Below are 16038 nucleotides of genomic sequence, written 5' to 3' on the forward strand. Positions count from 1 at the left end.
CTTCATTTCTCAAGGCTACCTTTCACACACACAAAGATACCACCAGGCTGTAAAGGTTGATAAACATTTCTGAAGACCTGAGATGTTACAAAAGGAATGAAAACACTTGGAAACAATGCTTTATAATTGGACATCAGCGATCACTGCTTCTCAGGTCCCTGGGCCCCCGGCTGGGCCCTTCCTGCAAGGCTGCCCCTTCCAGCCGTCCTCCCTTCTCAGGCCTCTACTCCCCCACCCCCAGGCCTTCGGTCTTGTCCACCTTCTTCAGTTAAAACTGTCACAACTTTTGCAAAGATGCTCTTCTCCACAAAGAAGTCTCACCCATCACACGGTCCTTCAGTCTGCCTCTCTTTCCTCTAGACCTTGTTGATATCCTTACCTTCGCATAACCAAAAAAGAGCTTTCCTTCTGAAATAAGAATCTTGTTGCCATTCCTACAATGTGGAACAGCTTTAGTTTTTAAAATAGCACTATTTACTTACTTATTTATTTATTCATTCATTTATGTTCTTGGCCACCCTTGGAAATGTTTCCTCTGTCTGGAACTCTCTCCATCCACGCAGGGCTTCAAATATGAATTCCTACTTATCTTTCAAAACTCACTCAAGATTGGCCTCTTCTGAGATGCTTTTCTTGATCTGTCCGCCCCTCCCCGCCGCCCTCATTCTCATCCTGGTTTGGATGTCTCTCCTCTGGGCCTGGAGGCTGTAATCTTAGATCTTAATAGCTCTGGCTACACAGCCCTGGAACCTCCGGCTTATGGACCTGTCTTCCTCACTGGATGGGAAGGTCCTGGACGGAAAGAGTCCTGCCTTCTTTTACGTGCGCCTGGGGAACAGCATAGTGCTGGTATACAGTAGGTGTTCAACGTATGCACACGAAATGGGGAAATGAAAATACACTCATGCTTATCTCACCGCTGTATTTCAATCTCTCACCACTTCACGCCACACTACTACGGAGTTCTGGAGGACTCATGGTTTCAACTTCATAAACGTGATTTTATTAGTTTTGAAAAGTAATAATAAATAAAATAAAAATGTTTTATATGTAACACAAAAGTTCAAACAATACTTAAAATCAGAAAGAAGAAAGTGAGAATTACGTGAAATACTCATTATTATTCTTCCAGTTTTCTGTGTGTCTAGGTTGAAGTAGCAGAATATGCCATCCCACAATATGCCTCTTTGGCATAAGGATTACTTTGAGCCATTCTTTTTTTTTTTTGAGAAACTGCAGAAGCAGGAGAAACTCTGAGAACAGAGTGGAAATTTACCCTTTTGTAGGGAAATTTACATTTATAAGGGAAATCTCCATTTCTAACACATCTCCCCCTCTGTACCCGGAAAAGGAGGACGATTCTAAATCACAGAACCGCTTATCCATGGAGAAGGCAGCAGACTGAAATCTGCATAACAACCTTACCCTTGTTTACTGTGCTTTTCCTTATAACCTCCATTAACTGGCTCCCCTCCCCTCTTCCCCCTCCCCCAACATCTTTGTCTTTATTTGAAGATGGTGTTTAAAATGATGGCTTGGATACCTCCTGGAGTTTACTAAATTTTCCTGGTGTCTCCTATGTCTACCTGAGGTATACATGTTAATAAACTTGCATTTGTTTTTCTCCTGTATCTGTCTTTTATTATAGGGAGTCTTAGCTAAGAACTCAAAAGCAAAGAGGGAAAATTATATGTATATGTTCATACACACACACACACACACACACACACACGAATACGATTTTACAAAAATGGGATCACTATATCAATAATGCATCTTGGATACATTTGATGTTAATAACTACATTATTATTTTTATGGCCTGCAGAGTATTCCTGATAAGGAGGAACTGATTACCTGCAAAGTTGTGATCAATAACGTTGCATGTACTTTTTTCTTTCATTCTCTGTTCTTGCATTTATTGCCTCAGGGCAAATTTTTACAAATGTTATTCTTCGATCAAAGATAAATTTCGCAGTAGAGGAATAATTGCTAAACTGTCATTCGGGACCTTCACCTTTGGTTCCTGGACTCACAGGTGGGCTTGGCAGGATGTGTGTGCGTGCACGCCTGTGTCTACAAATTTTCTATCACTTGCACGTTTTGCTGGGGAGAAGTCCATGCCTTTTAACAGTTTCTCCGAGAGGCCATGACACAGAAGAGCTGTGATTTACTGAGTATCTCTATGTGCCAAGCACAGAGCCAAGCACATACAATTAACCTTCACATGAGGCCTTTATCCCCATTTTAGAGATGAGGAAACAAAGTCACAAGAGCCTCCCTCCTCTTCCAGACATCCTGCAAACTACAGATTCGTCACGGCCTGGCTTCCCTTGCCTGTCAGGTAACAGCCCAAGGCCTTTCCAACTGTCTTCCGAGGCCAACCAGCCTCCCCACGCCTCTCCAAAGGCCTTCCACTCCAGATCAGATCCTTGCGGTTCCATGTTGAAGCGACTTCCAGTGGAGTAGAGTTTCCAGCAGCACCGCTACCTGGGCTAACGCTAATTTTGGAATAAGTCTGTAATCTTTGAAGATCTTCTCTGTTGTCCGCAAAGAGCTCCTTAAATATGGAGTATTACCTAATTTTCAGGGTGTTTGTTCCCCCGGAACGCCTAGAGACGCCTTGTTGGTACTGGTTCGTTCTTCTGCTGACACAGTTAACTCACTGCACTGGCAGATGTTTTAATAAATAAATATTTATTTATTTTTTGGAGGAAGACCAAGCTATTTGTGGCTAGCCTACTATTTAGCCTCCACGTCTCTGTGCTGCCTGCATTCCGAGGTTAGCTCCCACTTGCGTCGAGTAGGGACTCATTTAAATGTGAGCTGTCACACGCCAGCACTGTCAACCCCGGGAGGGAAAGAAAACCCCGGGGACCGGCCGGCAGGTACGGTTGCGTGCGGCGGAGCCAGCTGCGCAGGCGCTGAAGGAAATTCCAGCCCCGCCGAGGTCATCTCAGCTTCACCAGGAGTTGCTAACACCCAACACCGCTGTGCCTCCCCTGACCAGGGATTTCTATAACCTACCAAAGGAGGGAATGGGGAATTGACTCCGAGTAAAACAGTTTTCTTTTGCTAACTGGTCACCTGCTGGTCACCTGCTAAGAACTAGGTGCGTAACACAGGGAGGGTTTACATAAGAAACGGCTCCTCAAAATACGGTCTCTGATCTCAAGTGGGAAGAACAAGACCCACGGCTCCCCCGGCTCTCCAGTGGCCCAGGCGAAGGGCGGGTCAGCGGCCCACCCGTTGGGCCCCGGGGACACCGGCCGGCCGCGCAGACCCACCGACAGGACCCCACGAGAACTGCCGTCGGGCGCCGGCAACGGGGCCTCGACTGCGCACGCGCGTTGCCCGCCGCGTCCCGGGCCGCGCAGAACCTTCGGGAAGGCGGGGGCGGAGGGCCGGGGCGGGGCGCATGCGCGGCGTCAGGGCCGGCGGAAGTGTCGTCGCCGCGCCGCCGGCGCCGCGTGACGCACTTCCTGTTTGTTGTTGGAGAAAGGAGAGAAAGGAAAGCGCGAGGACCGTCGCAGCCCAGCCGCTACCGCCAGCCGCGCCGCCGTGTCGGAGCCGAGGAGCCCCGGTCGCCGCCCCGCCGCGCCTTTCTCCGCCGGCTCCCGCGTCCTCGGTGAGGGCCGCCAGCGGCCGGGGGGGCGGGCCCGGCGGCCCACCTGACCCGGGCCCTGGCCGTGGCAGGCCGGGGGCCGGGCTTGGTGTGAGACCGGGGTCGGGGGCGCCGGGGGCAGGCGGGGGGCAGGCCGGGGGCCGCGTGTGGGGCCGGGGTCCAGCTCGCCCCTCGCGGCCTCCTCCCCCGGGCTCCTCCCCCTGTCCTGGGGGTTCCCCTCCTCCCGGCGTCCTGGGGGCCGCGCGCCGGTTGTTGCGGGCGGGGGCGGGGGCGGCGCTGCCGCGTGGGAGGGTGGGTTTTTCCTCGGTTTTAAGGCCCCACATAGACGGCCCTGAAGCCAGGAGAGGAGGTAGGTGTGCAGGGAGAGTAGAGGCTCGTGGGAGGCCGCGCTGCCTAGTGCGGAGACCGGGAAGCGGGCGGGGGGCGCGAGGCCGCGTGTCGGGAACTCCCCGCTGGCTTTTCCGAAGTGTGTCGGAGATGGAAATGAAACGCCTGGCTTTCGGCTTATTTACAAAGCCAGTTTGCTGGGTTTCGCTTCGGGGTGCACCGCAGTTTATATAGCTGAAGTTTCTGTGAACTTTTTCCCAAGTAAGGAAAGAATTGACGCAAGAAGTGGAAATTGCAAACTTGTGTTGTCTCGCGAAACGTTTTCAGAGCGTGTGGGTCGCTCGTCGGACGCGTACCTCTCCCGGCTACGCGGGAAGGACATGGCGGTGGTGAAAAGATCTCACCACCACCCGGGGGGCTGCCTGGGAAGGGTGGACTGAGCGGCGCCCTTTGTATTCTCAGCGTTTTTAGTTCCGTTGTGGATTCGCAGTAAGACTTTATGGCTAGAATCTTTTACGGCAGGTAATTGACTTAGTGGAAGAGTTCGGCCGAATGACCAAAAAAGGAAAGAGAAACAAACTCTTAGCATTTGAACTTGTGTGCTGCTCGTTCAGGTTTTACTCTTTTTCTAATAGTTACGCACATCCGAATGTTTTCATGGTGTCTGAAAGGCATTTTGTTACTTCTTTCCTCCGCCCTCTCCCTACACCACACCCTCCCCGATTCCGTCTGGGAAGTTTAATCCAGAATGTTCCTGTTTCCAGAAAACTTAGCTCCTGTGGGTTTAGGAGTTGAGTGTTTGTAAGGGCTGTAGTAGAAATATGAGTGCCCTTTGTGCACACTATCCAGGGAGCTGTGGAATTTTGGGGGTTATGCAGAGTCATGAATTTGGGGAGTGAATTGGCTCGGTCTAGGTGTGGATGACTTGACAGGAAGTGGAACAGAAGGGGATGAGAAGTTGGTTTTTGGGATTTGCCTAAGCAGGCTTTGTGTGGTGCTGTGCAGGATTAGGAAGTTGGGAATTTAAGGGCTTTCAAAGACTTTGACATGTGTTCAGCATCCTCTTCAAAATATCAGTGTTTTAAATTTTTCTTGTCCTCAAAGTGGTAGATTTGGAAAGTATTTCTGGCTGCAGGACCGAGACTCACCTGGAGGGCTGGGTGGAGAGTATTATTTGAGTAATACTCTGAATACTAAGTCAGCGTAGGGCATTGTGGTGTGATACCTGCAACCAGTGGCATGCAATCGCTTCCCTCTTCAAGCAAACCCATTTTTTTTAGGTGGTAGAACCCAGGGTAGAACCATTTTCCCTTGTATCAGCTCTATTTTGGACAGTTCCAAACAAATATAATTATCCTCCTCACCAGCAACGACAGTTTTCAGCCTAGCAAACTCAAATACCGAGTTTGGGGTGGAATGGTCTGTGCATTTTTTAGTTTTAAAGCGGGCACGGTTATTTTCAGTCTGGCTTTTCAGCATCGCAGTGTAATCCTGAGCGTGTCATCTTAGTGACGTTGGTGTTACTTCTTGCCTTCCACTGGGGTGCCGTCTGTATGACTGCGTGTTCAAGGTCAGCTGCTACCTTGGTTAACGCTTAAAGGATGATTAAATGTCACTTGTGGTGTCTGTTGGTAAGGATTGAGTGCAATCAGTCTTTTGATATTTTAAAGAATTTTTAGAAAACTTTTTTTTTTTTTTTGGCCTTTTCACTTCTTTGGAAATGATCTAGAATTTAGGACGGTGTTCTGTGTTAAAAATCTTTTTTGCTTAAAATTTGTCCAGGACACCACCCAGTGGTGAGAGCAGGTTAACTGCAGGCTTATTAGTGAATTAGGATGGGATCAGTGGCAAGATGTAAGAAGTGCTGTAGTTTCTCTTGGGTGAACAGAATTTGAGAGAACTTCAAACGTGAAAACAGTGAGGTAAGTGAAGAAAAGTGAAGTTGGTGAGGGTAAGAATAGTGTATAGAAAGACAATTTTAAAGCCTCATTGGAGAAAATGGTTTCCTGGATATGTCAGCTAGAAAAAATTTGATGTTTTTATTGTAGATTATAATGTGTTTTTCAGACTTTTATATTTTTTGGTAGACATTTGATTCCTTTTATTTCAATATCCCACTTAAGAAAGAAGTAAACTTTGGAGAGTGTGCTCTAGAGTGTGAGCTCGTGCCTGTCCATTCTTTGATCAGAGAATAAAACTTTTGTTTCTGAACTGAGTAAATCTTTTAAAAAATACGTGATTTTTAAGGTGGGGGAAATTTCTGAAAAAAACAAAGTAGTTAGAAGGGTTGCAGTGTACATCAAAGTAGAAAAGGTTCTGTCTAATTTATATCTGTCTCTTTACTTCAGAAGTTATGTTATTTAGGCATAGTTTGGCTTTCTCTTAAAATTGTTGTCCTATATAAAATTTGTAAGGACTTAACGGCCATTTTAAGTAAAAAGCACCAACCATTGCATATGGCCATGCGGCAGAACTACTAGTTGTATGTCAGAATACTCCAGGTATTTTAGGGTTCCTAAGCTCATTTGCAAGGATCAGTTGTCCCTGGAATGGTGATTTCCTTGTGCAGCATGTGATTCTGTGCACTCTGAAATTTTCATCCTGCCTTTTACCAAGAAAGACATTTAGAGCTTGCCTTGTGCGTGTGATGGCGCACTGGGGCCCTCCTGTGAGGTCCTTTGGGCAGGCCTGGAATTTTAATTGTGTTCCTTTGTGACTATAGCATTGTCCTGGACCCAGAGTACTCAGAAAATGTTGGTTGAATTGGATCCTTTTTCCCGGTCTGTCTGTTCCCTGATTACTCTCTGTGGTTAATAATGGAATCCAGAGTTTAGGAAGGTTGGACAAAAAATACAGATAGCATACAAATTTAGTTCACAAGTACGAGGACTGAGTACTTCGCATGTATTTTTTTATTTTAATGAAATGGAGTTAGTCATGCCCTCACGTGTCTAATAGGTGATGATTGCCAGTTGAAAGAATGGTCTTGGATCCTGAGTTATAGAGGAAATAATTTCCCTTGTTTGTTTTTTTTTATTTTTGGCTGCGTTGGGTCTTCGTTGCTGCGCGCGGGCTTCTCTAGTTGTGAGTGGGGGCTACTCTTCGCTGCGGTATGCGGGCTTCTCTTGTTGCGGAGCATGGGCCCTAGGCGCGCGGGCTCAGTAGTTGTGGCAAGCAGGCTCAGCAGTTGTGGCTCGCGGACTCTAGAGCGCAGACTCAGTAGTTGTGGTGCACGAGCTTAGTAGTTGCTGCGCGGCATGTGGGATCTTCCTGGACCAGGGCTCGAACCCGTGTCTCCTGCATTAGCAGGCGGGTTCTTAACCACTGCGCCACCAGGGAAGTCCCCCCTTGTTTCAGGAATGCTTTAAGGCGTATTGAGTAAGAACAAACTGTAAGTAGATGATCTGTGATAAGGATTGGTAGTTCATCTGTGTTTCTCCCCCTACCTCTGTGTGTGCTGGGAATTCATCAGATAATGAAATGACGTGTAGGAAACTTGGCCACGTTTATCATTTTTTTTTTTTTAAACTTGCCTATTTCCATTATATTAAGCAAGTAGTATTGCAGAAAATCAGTTTTATGTCATAACATGAATTCAACATTTAAACGAAGATGTTTAAGATTTGTCCTTTTCCAATTTAAAAGTAGTGAGTATTTTGATTTTCTGGTTTTTTAAGCTAAAGACAAGGAATGTCTTCAATGGACAAATTGCATTATGTAAAACCGTGTGCAATATAAATAGCGATCTATGGGGTGGAAAATAATGAAAAGCTTTCTGGAAGGAGGAAGGTTGTTTTTCCCCCTTCAGCTCCATTTTCAATATGGAGTCTCTTGGATTGGGAAGGAATGAAGGAGGATTTTTATTGCAATCAGAGCAAGGTTTCTTAGATGTTAGATGGAGAGATAATTTGAGAACAGACTGTTGGGTGGAAAGATGGTTATTTTAAAAATTTTTTAATCTTTTTAAAATACTTATTTGGTTGCGCCAGGTCTTAGTTGTGGCTAGAGGGCTCCTTGGTTGCAGCAGCTGGGCTCTTTGGTTGTGGCATGCGAACTCTTGGTTGCGGCATGCGTGTAGGATCTAGTTCCCTGACCAGGATCAAATCCGGGCCCCCTGCGTTGGGAGTGCGGAGTCTTCACTGCGCCACCAGGGAAGTCCCTATTTTTAAATCTTTTATTTGGCTTGCACTGTGCGGCATGCGGGAATCTTAGTTCCTCCACCAGGGATCGAACCCACGTCCCCTGCAGTAGAAGAGTGGAGTCTTAACCACTGGACCACCAGGGAAGTCCCAAGGTGGTCAGTTCAGCCCAGTTACACATCTTACTTGTGTGGATGGGCAAGATTTGGGACAGAGTAGCCAGAGGTCTCAGAATCACAGCAATCATGTTGGGCACATATGTTCTTTTTTTCTTTTTTTTAATTTTTGAATTTTATTTTATTTATTTTTTTATACAGGGAACATACATTCTTTAAGTGTTGTTAAGAACATGGGGCATGTGTAATGACTTGGAAATTCTCCTTTAGATAACTCATTAAAGTCAAAATTTTATAACTTAAAAAGGGGGCCAGTTAAGCTGTTCAAAAAACTTGGGTTCTTAGAGCTGACTCATCGTGGAGCACCTCACACTCTAGATGGATATTTGTGTCTGTCACCTGAGGTGCTTGTTTAAAATCTTCTATGAATATTTCAGGAGGAGGGGAAGTAAATGCTTCTACTGAGTTGACCATTTTAAGTTGACTTTACACGTCCATCCTGACATGCTCCTTAATCGTTGAGACGAGCAAGGCTGAGGAAAGAGAGAGTCTTGCACCTTGGAGGGGTTTACAGCTGCCGGCTCAAGTGTTTTGCAGTGTTCTGGTGCATGTGCCCGTGTGGGAGCATTTCCAGATGATGGCACTTGGACTATTAGACTGAGACAGGTTCACCCACTCTGTGAAAGAAGAGTTTCTGGGTTTCCTAGGAAACCTCTCCTGACCTGGAATGTCATAAGGTGAAGAAGCAGCTACCTGAGGACCTGTCCTGCTGGTGGACGCGCACCGTCAGCCGAGATGAAGCACAGGTGCTCACAGACAGGCTCACGGTGGCGGCTGGATGCTGAGATGCGAGTGTGGTTCCGGGAAGGAGCTGGCGGGGCCGCTCTCACTGCTGGGGTGGGCACCGCCTCTAATGCTTCCTTTTTCTGTAGAAGTGAAAATCCTGTTCGGATTTCTTGGGCTGGCAAAAACAAGGTATTAATGTGGGTCTTTCTTAAAGGTGAAGTGTTTGTAAAGAGAACTCTGGAAAAGCAGGGGACACCTGTATTAGTAAACTGGCTAAGGAGTAAAAGACTATGCAGCGACTGCACGTTGGAGATGATGTTTACACGTAGCGACCACCTCTGTCAGTTGTGAAGGAAACTGTCTAGGCTCTCTCCTTCCAGTGAACCTTGAGATGTTAGCTAATTATGATGTGAAACCGTAATGCTTGGTAAGTACATACAAGTATTCTTAGTTTCATCATTTATGATTTTATTTTTGGTTTTGATGTACATAGTAGTAGTTCAGGTACAGGCAGACCTCGTTTTACAGCGCTTCCCTTTATTGCACTTTTCAGGTACTGCCTTTTTTACAAATTGAAGGTTTGTGGCAACCCTGCATCGATCAAGTCTATTGGCCCCATTTTTCCGACAGCTTTTGCTCACTTTGTATCTCTGGGTCACATTTTGGTAATTCTCGCAGTATTTCAGATTTTTTTGTTATTATGTTACGGTGATCAGTCATCTCTGATGTTACTGTTGGAATTGTTTTGGGGCCCTAAAAACCCCGCCCATCCAAGACAGCTCGTGTTCTGACTGCTCCACCAACCCGCCATCTCTCTCGCCCTCCTCTGGCCTCCCTGTTCCTGAGACACAACAGTATTGAAATTAGGCCAGTTAATAACCTTCAGTGGCCTCCAAGTGTTCAAGTGAGGGAAGAGTCGCATGTCTCTCAGTTTAAATCAAAAGCTAGAAATGCTGAAGCTGAGAGAGGAAGGTGTGTGGAAAGCTGACAGGCTGAAGGCTAGGCCTCTTGCTCCAAACAGCCAAGTCGTGAAGGCAAAGGAACGTTTTTTTTTATTTTTATTTTTATTTTTTTATATATATATATATTTTTTATTTTTGGCTGTGTTGGGTCTCCGTTTCTGTGCGAGGGCTTTCTCTAGTTGTGGCGAGTGGGGGCCTCTCACTGTCGCGGCCTCTCTTGTTGCGGAGCACAGGCTCCAGACGCGCAGGCTCAGTAATTGTGGCTCACGGGCCTAGCTGCTCCGCGGCATGTGGGATCTTCCCAGACCAGGGTTCGAACCCGTGTCCCCTGCATTGTCAGGCAGACTCTCAACCACTGCGCCACCAGGGAAGCCCCCAAAGGAACGTTCTTGAAGGAGATTAAGGTGCTGCTCCAGTGAGCACACGAATGGTGAGAAAGCAACCCAGCCTTATTGCTGTTGAGGAGAAAGTTTTAGTGTCTGAACAGGTGACCAAACCAGCCACGACACTGCCTGAAGCCACAGCCTAACGCAGGCAAGGCCCTCACTCTCTTCACGTCTGTGAAGGCCGAGACAGGTGAGGAAGCTGCAGAAGAAAAGCTTGAAGCCAGCAGGGGTTGGCTCATGAGGTTTAAGGAAAGAAGCCGTCTCCATAACATAAAAGTGCAAGGCGAAGCGGCAAGTGCTGATGGAGGAGCCGCAGCAAGTTATCCAGAAGATCTAGCTAAGATCATTAATGAAGGCGGCTACACGAAACCACAGATTTTCATCGCGGATGGAACAGCCTTACGTTGGAAGAAGGTGCCATCTAGGACTTTCATACTAGAGAGGAGAAGTCAATGCCTGGCTTCAAAGCTTCGAAGGTCAGGCTGACTCTCTTGTTAGGGGCTAATGCAGCTGGTGATTTTAGTTGAAGCCAGTGCTGAGTTACCATCCAAAACTCCTAGGGCCCTTAGGATTATGCTTAGTCCACTCTGCTTGTGCTCTGTACTTGGAACGACAAAGCCTGGATGACAGCGTATCTGTTGACAGCATGGTATACTGTGTATTTTAAGCTCACTGTTGCGGCCCACTGTTGAGACCCACTGTTCAGAAAAAAGATTCATTTCAAAAAACTACTGTTCCTTGACAGTGACCCAAGAGCTCTGATGGAGATGTACAGTGAGATTCATGTTGTCTTCATGCTTGCTAACACAACATCCATTCCACAGCCCACGGATCAAGGAATAATTTTGACTTTCAAGCCTTGTTATTTAAGAAATACATTTCGTAAGGCTGTAGTTGCCATAGATAGCAATTCCTCTAATGATCTGGGCAAAGTCAGCTGAAAATCCTCTGGAAAGGACTTACCATTCTAAATGCCATTAAGAACATTTGTGATTCATGGGAAGAGGTAAAAATACCAACATTCATCGGAGTTTGGAAGACATTGATTCTAACCTTCATGGATGATTTTGAGGGCTTCAAGACGTCAGTGGAGGAAGTAACAGCAGATGTGGTGGAAACAGCAGGAGAACTAGAATTAGAAGTGGAGCCTGAGATGTGACTGAATTGCTGTAATCTCAGGATAAACTTTCACAGAAAAGCATTGCTTCTTACGGAGAGCAAAAAAAAAATGGTTTCTTGAGATGGAATCTACTGCTGGTGAAGATGCTGTGAAGATTGTGGAAATGACAAAGGATTTAGAATAGGACATGAACTTAGTTGAAAAAGCAGCAGCAGGATTTGGGAGGATTGAGTCCAAGTTTGAAAGAAGTTCTGCTCAGGGTAAAATGCTACCAAACAGCATCATTGCATGCTGCAGGGAATCTGTGTGAAAGGAAGAGTCAGTTGATGCAGGAAACTTCATGGCTTCGTTTTAAGAAATTGCCACGGCCATGTAGCCACCAACATGGAGGCAAGATCCTCCAGCAGCAGAAAGATACTAAGGGCTCAGATGATGCCTAGCATTTTTTTTAGCAATAAAGGTTTTTAAAAAATTAAGATATGTGGTACATTGTTATTTTCGACATAATACCATTGCACACTTAACAGGTGACAGTATAATGTAAAGTAACCTTTTATATGCACTGGGAAGCCAGAAAACTTTGTGTGACTCACTTAATTGGCTTTATTGTGGTCTGGAGCCGAACCTACAGTATCTCTGAGGTGCCTGTATATAAGTATGTGCACATGTCCTGGGGAGGTGTACACTTTTCTACTCAAGTGGTCCGCACATGAGTTTAGGTACCATGAGACTTAAGTGTGTATTCTGAAACTCCTAACATTGAAGGCGAATAAGTTTATTGGAAGAGGCAGGGTTTGTTCTTGTTTTGTTTTTTTTTTGGCTGCGTTGCGTGGCTTGCGGGGATCTTAGGTCCCTGACCAGGGATTGAACCTGTGCCCTCGACAGTGGAAGCGTGGAGTCTCAACCGCTGGACCGCCAGGGAAGTCCCAAGAGGCAGTTATTTTTGGTTAATGGGTATTAGGCTAGTTAGTGGCTTTACTAAAGAGGCAGAGTTAAAATTTTTTTACTTGATATTAGACCTGTTTTGTTGGAAATTGCATAGATTAACAAACTAGTCCTAAGAAACATTCTTTTTTTTTCTTAATTGAAAATCTAAAGCATTGGTTTTCTCCAGCTTCCTTAACGTACAGTAGATCGTGTCAGTGGGAATTTAAGAACTTTGATAATTGTTGTTAGAAATGAGCATCTTCCCACTCCTCACCCAGATTCCCCTTAAGCCTGAATCGATTTTTGTTAGGACCAGCCTTGTCTGTCTGAGAACTCCTGTTCCACACTGGTCCTTTCCAGGGTGGGTGCCAGTAGTCACACTGGGGGCTGAGCACTGGAAATGGGGCTCGTGCGACTGAGGGGCTGAGTTTCCAGTGCTGTTTAGTTTTAATAACTGTAGGTGTAAGTGACTTTGTTTGGCGTGCGGGTCAGGCAGCTCGGTTTGAGGTGGTGTTTGCCGGCAGCAGTTCCCACCTGCCTGAAGTCCTCGTGGACACTGTGCTTTTAAAAAGTTTGTGTCTGCGTTTCCACGCAGCGTTCTGTCACAGAAACCGTGCCTCGTTTTCCGCGGCTGAGGGGGAGATGCGCTGACCCCCGGGGGCGGGGTGTGGAAGCACGCTGCTCCCTGCATCCAGGGGCGATTGAGAAGGGAAGGCAGGTCGAGCGGTCTCAGTGCCCCGAGGGCCCCTGTGTTGTGGTGTTTCCTGTCTCCTGTAGTGCCAGCCGAGCACGGAGATGACGGGAATGGAGGTGGGTGCTGGAAGTGTTTGGGGGGTCCAGGTTCTCACTCATCCTCCAGCCTTACAGTTTTCTCTGGGGAGGAGGACACTTGGCCAGTCTGAGGGGCTAGGTGACGGCCACTTAAAATATTTAGAAATACTGAATTCTATAGAGGAATTCCTGATACAAGTGTGTAAGTGGCTGTTTTGTTTTGTATTGTTTTTTTTCGCTTGTGGGATCTTAGTTCCCTGACGAGGGGTTGAACCCAGGCCACCAGTGAAAGCACGGAGTGCTAACCACTGGACCGCCAGGGAATTCCTATAAGTGGCTTTTTCTTTTGTGTAAAACTCCGGGGTTAGTCAAAAGTAATTTGAATGCAATTAACCTTCTATGGATTTTGTCAAAACTTAGATTGTTTCTTTTATGCCTGATTATTCTGAAGCAGCAAGAAGTGAATTAATCTGTGGCTGACACTGCAGGGTGGTGGTTGTGGGATCAGTACTGAAGCCAACTTCTCAGGTTTCCAAGGAGGTATCCTCGGGATAAGGGACCTCATTTGGTTCTCTGTTTCTAGACCTTGGGGTATTGTCACTTTATTGTTTCTAGAGCACGTTTTAATTTGTTTGTATTAAAATTTGTTAATCTTATTGGCACTGGTTGAATACTAAAAAGATAGTGTTGATAAGAGAGAGTGTCCATAGCATCAAGTACTTGAGCCCTGCACTCGCAGCACGGCTTGATGGCGCAGGCTGACTCCATAACCTCTTTCTTTGCCCCACTGTCTCCATAACCTCTCCCCAACACTCTGTTCATACTTTCTTAGTTGTATATGCCTAACTTGTTTACAGGTCTGTGTTTTCCTAAACTTGGTGACTTGGTCCCAAGAGTATCATGATTGTTTTCAATATTAAATTTACATAGTGAAATTCACTCAATTACAGCGTTGTTTTTACTGAGAGTGAATGCGTTGATGGTGTAATTGGTATCCAAAAGGGTTGATCATTTGGGACGATGGGCCGCCATATCCAAGGTGGAATTTATGGGCAAAAGCTGTGAACTTCACTTGTCTGAAGAGCCACAGTCGTACAAAGTGAGTAATAGGAGGCAAGACAGTGACCGCAGGCTCAGAAAGACCACAGCTTAGCCAAGTCTGTGTTGGTCATCGGGTTCTGGTGTTTCCTAGGGGAGTTGAGAGGGAAGTGCGGCAACGGTGGTCTTACTTTTTGTTGGTGACGGCTGGAGCGTGTCCTCATTATCAGTGTTGGGTTCTGGGTACCAAGGAATTGCAGCTTTGGAGCTTGCTCTCGGCAGGGACCAGGGTAGTGTTCTTAGGAGTTAACTGCAAAGAAATGTGAGGCTGTATTAGCCTAGAGAGTGAAAACTGCATGAAGATAAAGCCCTTGAATGTTTGAGTACATCTGTGTGGAAGAGAAATTCAAATGCCTTATGTAACATGAAGAAAGACCTAGAGGGACAGTTCCCTGCAGGCTCCACTGTTCAGAAAGAAGAGGTAGCCGTCCAGAACTAAGGGCTGCTCCCAGAGTCTGTTGGGGCAGAGAGAGTGTGGACTCGTTAGTGTTTATTGTAGTGGGAAGGCTTTATGCGGTGGTTTGAACTCGGTTTTTTAAAAGGTCATTTTTGTTTGACAAGACCGGGTTGATGCTGCTGGGCCAAGTCTGTGCTTTGAGAATCACTGTGTTGGGGGTTTCAAGATAATAGTATTTTCAAAATCCGGCATTTCTTCTGCATTTGTGTGCTGGAATTCATCTATAAAAAGAAGGTTGGCTCATCAGCTATTTGGTTTCACACGTAGTTTGCATAGGAGAGGCAGTGCAATAAATGCTTAATTTTTTTTTTTTTATTGCTGTTATGTGTGCTTTTTAAAACTTTTTTTATTTTTTTGGCTCCGCCTTGTGGCTATGCAGGATCTTAGTTCCCTGCAGTGGAAGCTCGGAGTCCTAATCACTGGACCCCCAGGGAAGTCCCTGGTATGTGTACTTTAAATGCACGACAGTCATTCCAGTTATAAGAGAAATAAGTAGTAGGGATTTGATGTACAATATGAGAAATATAATTAACACTGTTGTGTGTTGTATGTGAAAGTTAAGAGTAAATCCTAAGAGTTCTCATCACAAGGAAAAAATACTTTTTCTGTGTCTTTTATTTTGTATCTATATGAGGTGATAGATGTTCTCTAAACTGATTGTGATAAGCGTTTCATGATGTATGTAAGTCAAATTGTCATACTGTACACCATAAACATGCATAGTGCTCTATGTCAGTTATATCTCAATGAAACTGGAGGGAAAAAAATGCATGGCAGCCATTCTTTTTGATACTCAGAATCCCATCTGATCTGTGGATGTTTCATCAATTTTGCTCCGATGTCGCTTTGACATGGTTGTACTTTTTTCTCTTTTTGACTGACTTTTGAACTTTTTACTTTGAAACCATTGTATATTTACAAGAGTTGTGAAGATAATGCAGGAGTTTTCCTGTATACGTCTTACCTAGCTTTCCTTAACATAACAAATGTAACCCTGGTGTTTATCAAAACTAAAAAATTATGTTGGTACAGTACTGTTAACTACAGACTTTATTCACATCCCACCAGTTTTCCCCCCAAAGTTCTTTTCTTGCCACAGACACCAGTCCTGGAGCCCAGATGGCACTTAGTTATCATTTATTCTTAGTTACCTCCAAGCTGGCACAGTTCCACAATTGTGTTTTTCTTGACCCGGCCTGTGCTTTCTGCTGGCATCTTTACTTTCTTGATTGACAGCATATCCTAGGCTCATGTGGTACCTTTGCTATCCCAGACCTAGCATTAGCTAGCGCAGTGAAGTGTCACTCCATGACTCCCCAGGGGAG

At 45.7% G+C, this 16038-nt stretch overlaps 1 protein-coding gene across 2 annotated transcripts in view; it reads left to right on the forward strand.

The window, feature by feature from the left end:
• Positions 1-3466: 3466 nt before the first annotated feature.
• The window catches only part of DNAJB6 (DnaJ heat shock protein family (Hsp40) member B6), a 57204-nt gene continuing 44632 nt past the window's right edge, over positions 3467-16038 (forward strand). For both annotated transcript variants that reach the window (XM_061199003.1, XM_061199004.1), the window contains exon 1: positions 3467-3627. The gene's annotated coding sequence lies outside the window, so the exon portion shown is untranslated. The remainder of the gene's footprint in view (positions 3628-16038) is intronic.

The sequence above is a fragment of the Eubalaena glacialis genome, chromosome 8 (assembly GCF_028564815.1).
Source record: "Eubalaena glacialis isolate mEubGla1 chromosome 8, mEubGla1.1.hap2.+ XY, whole genome shotgun sequence".
In the NCBI taxonomy this organism is placed as follows: Eukaryota; Metazoa; Chordata; class Mammalia; order Artiodactyla; family Balaenidae; genus Eubalaena; species Eubalaena glacialis.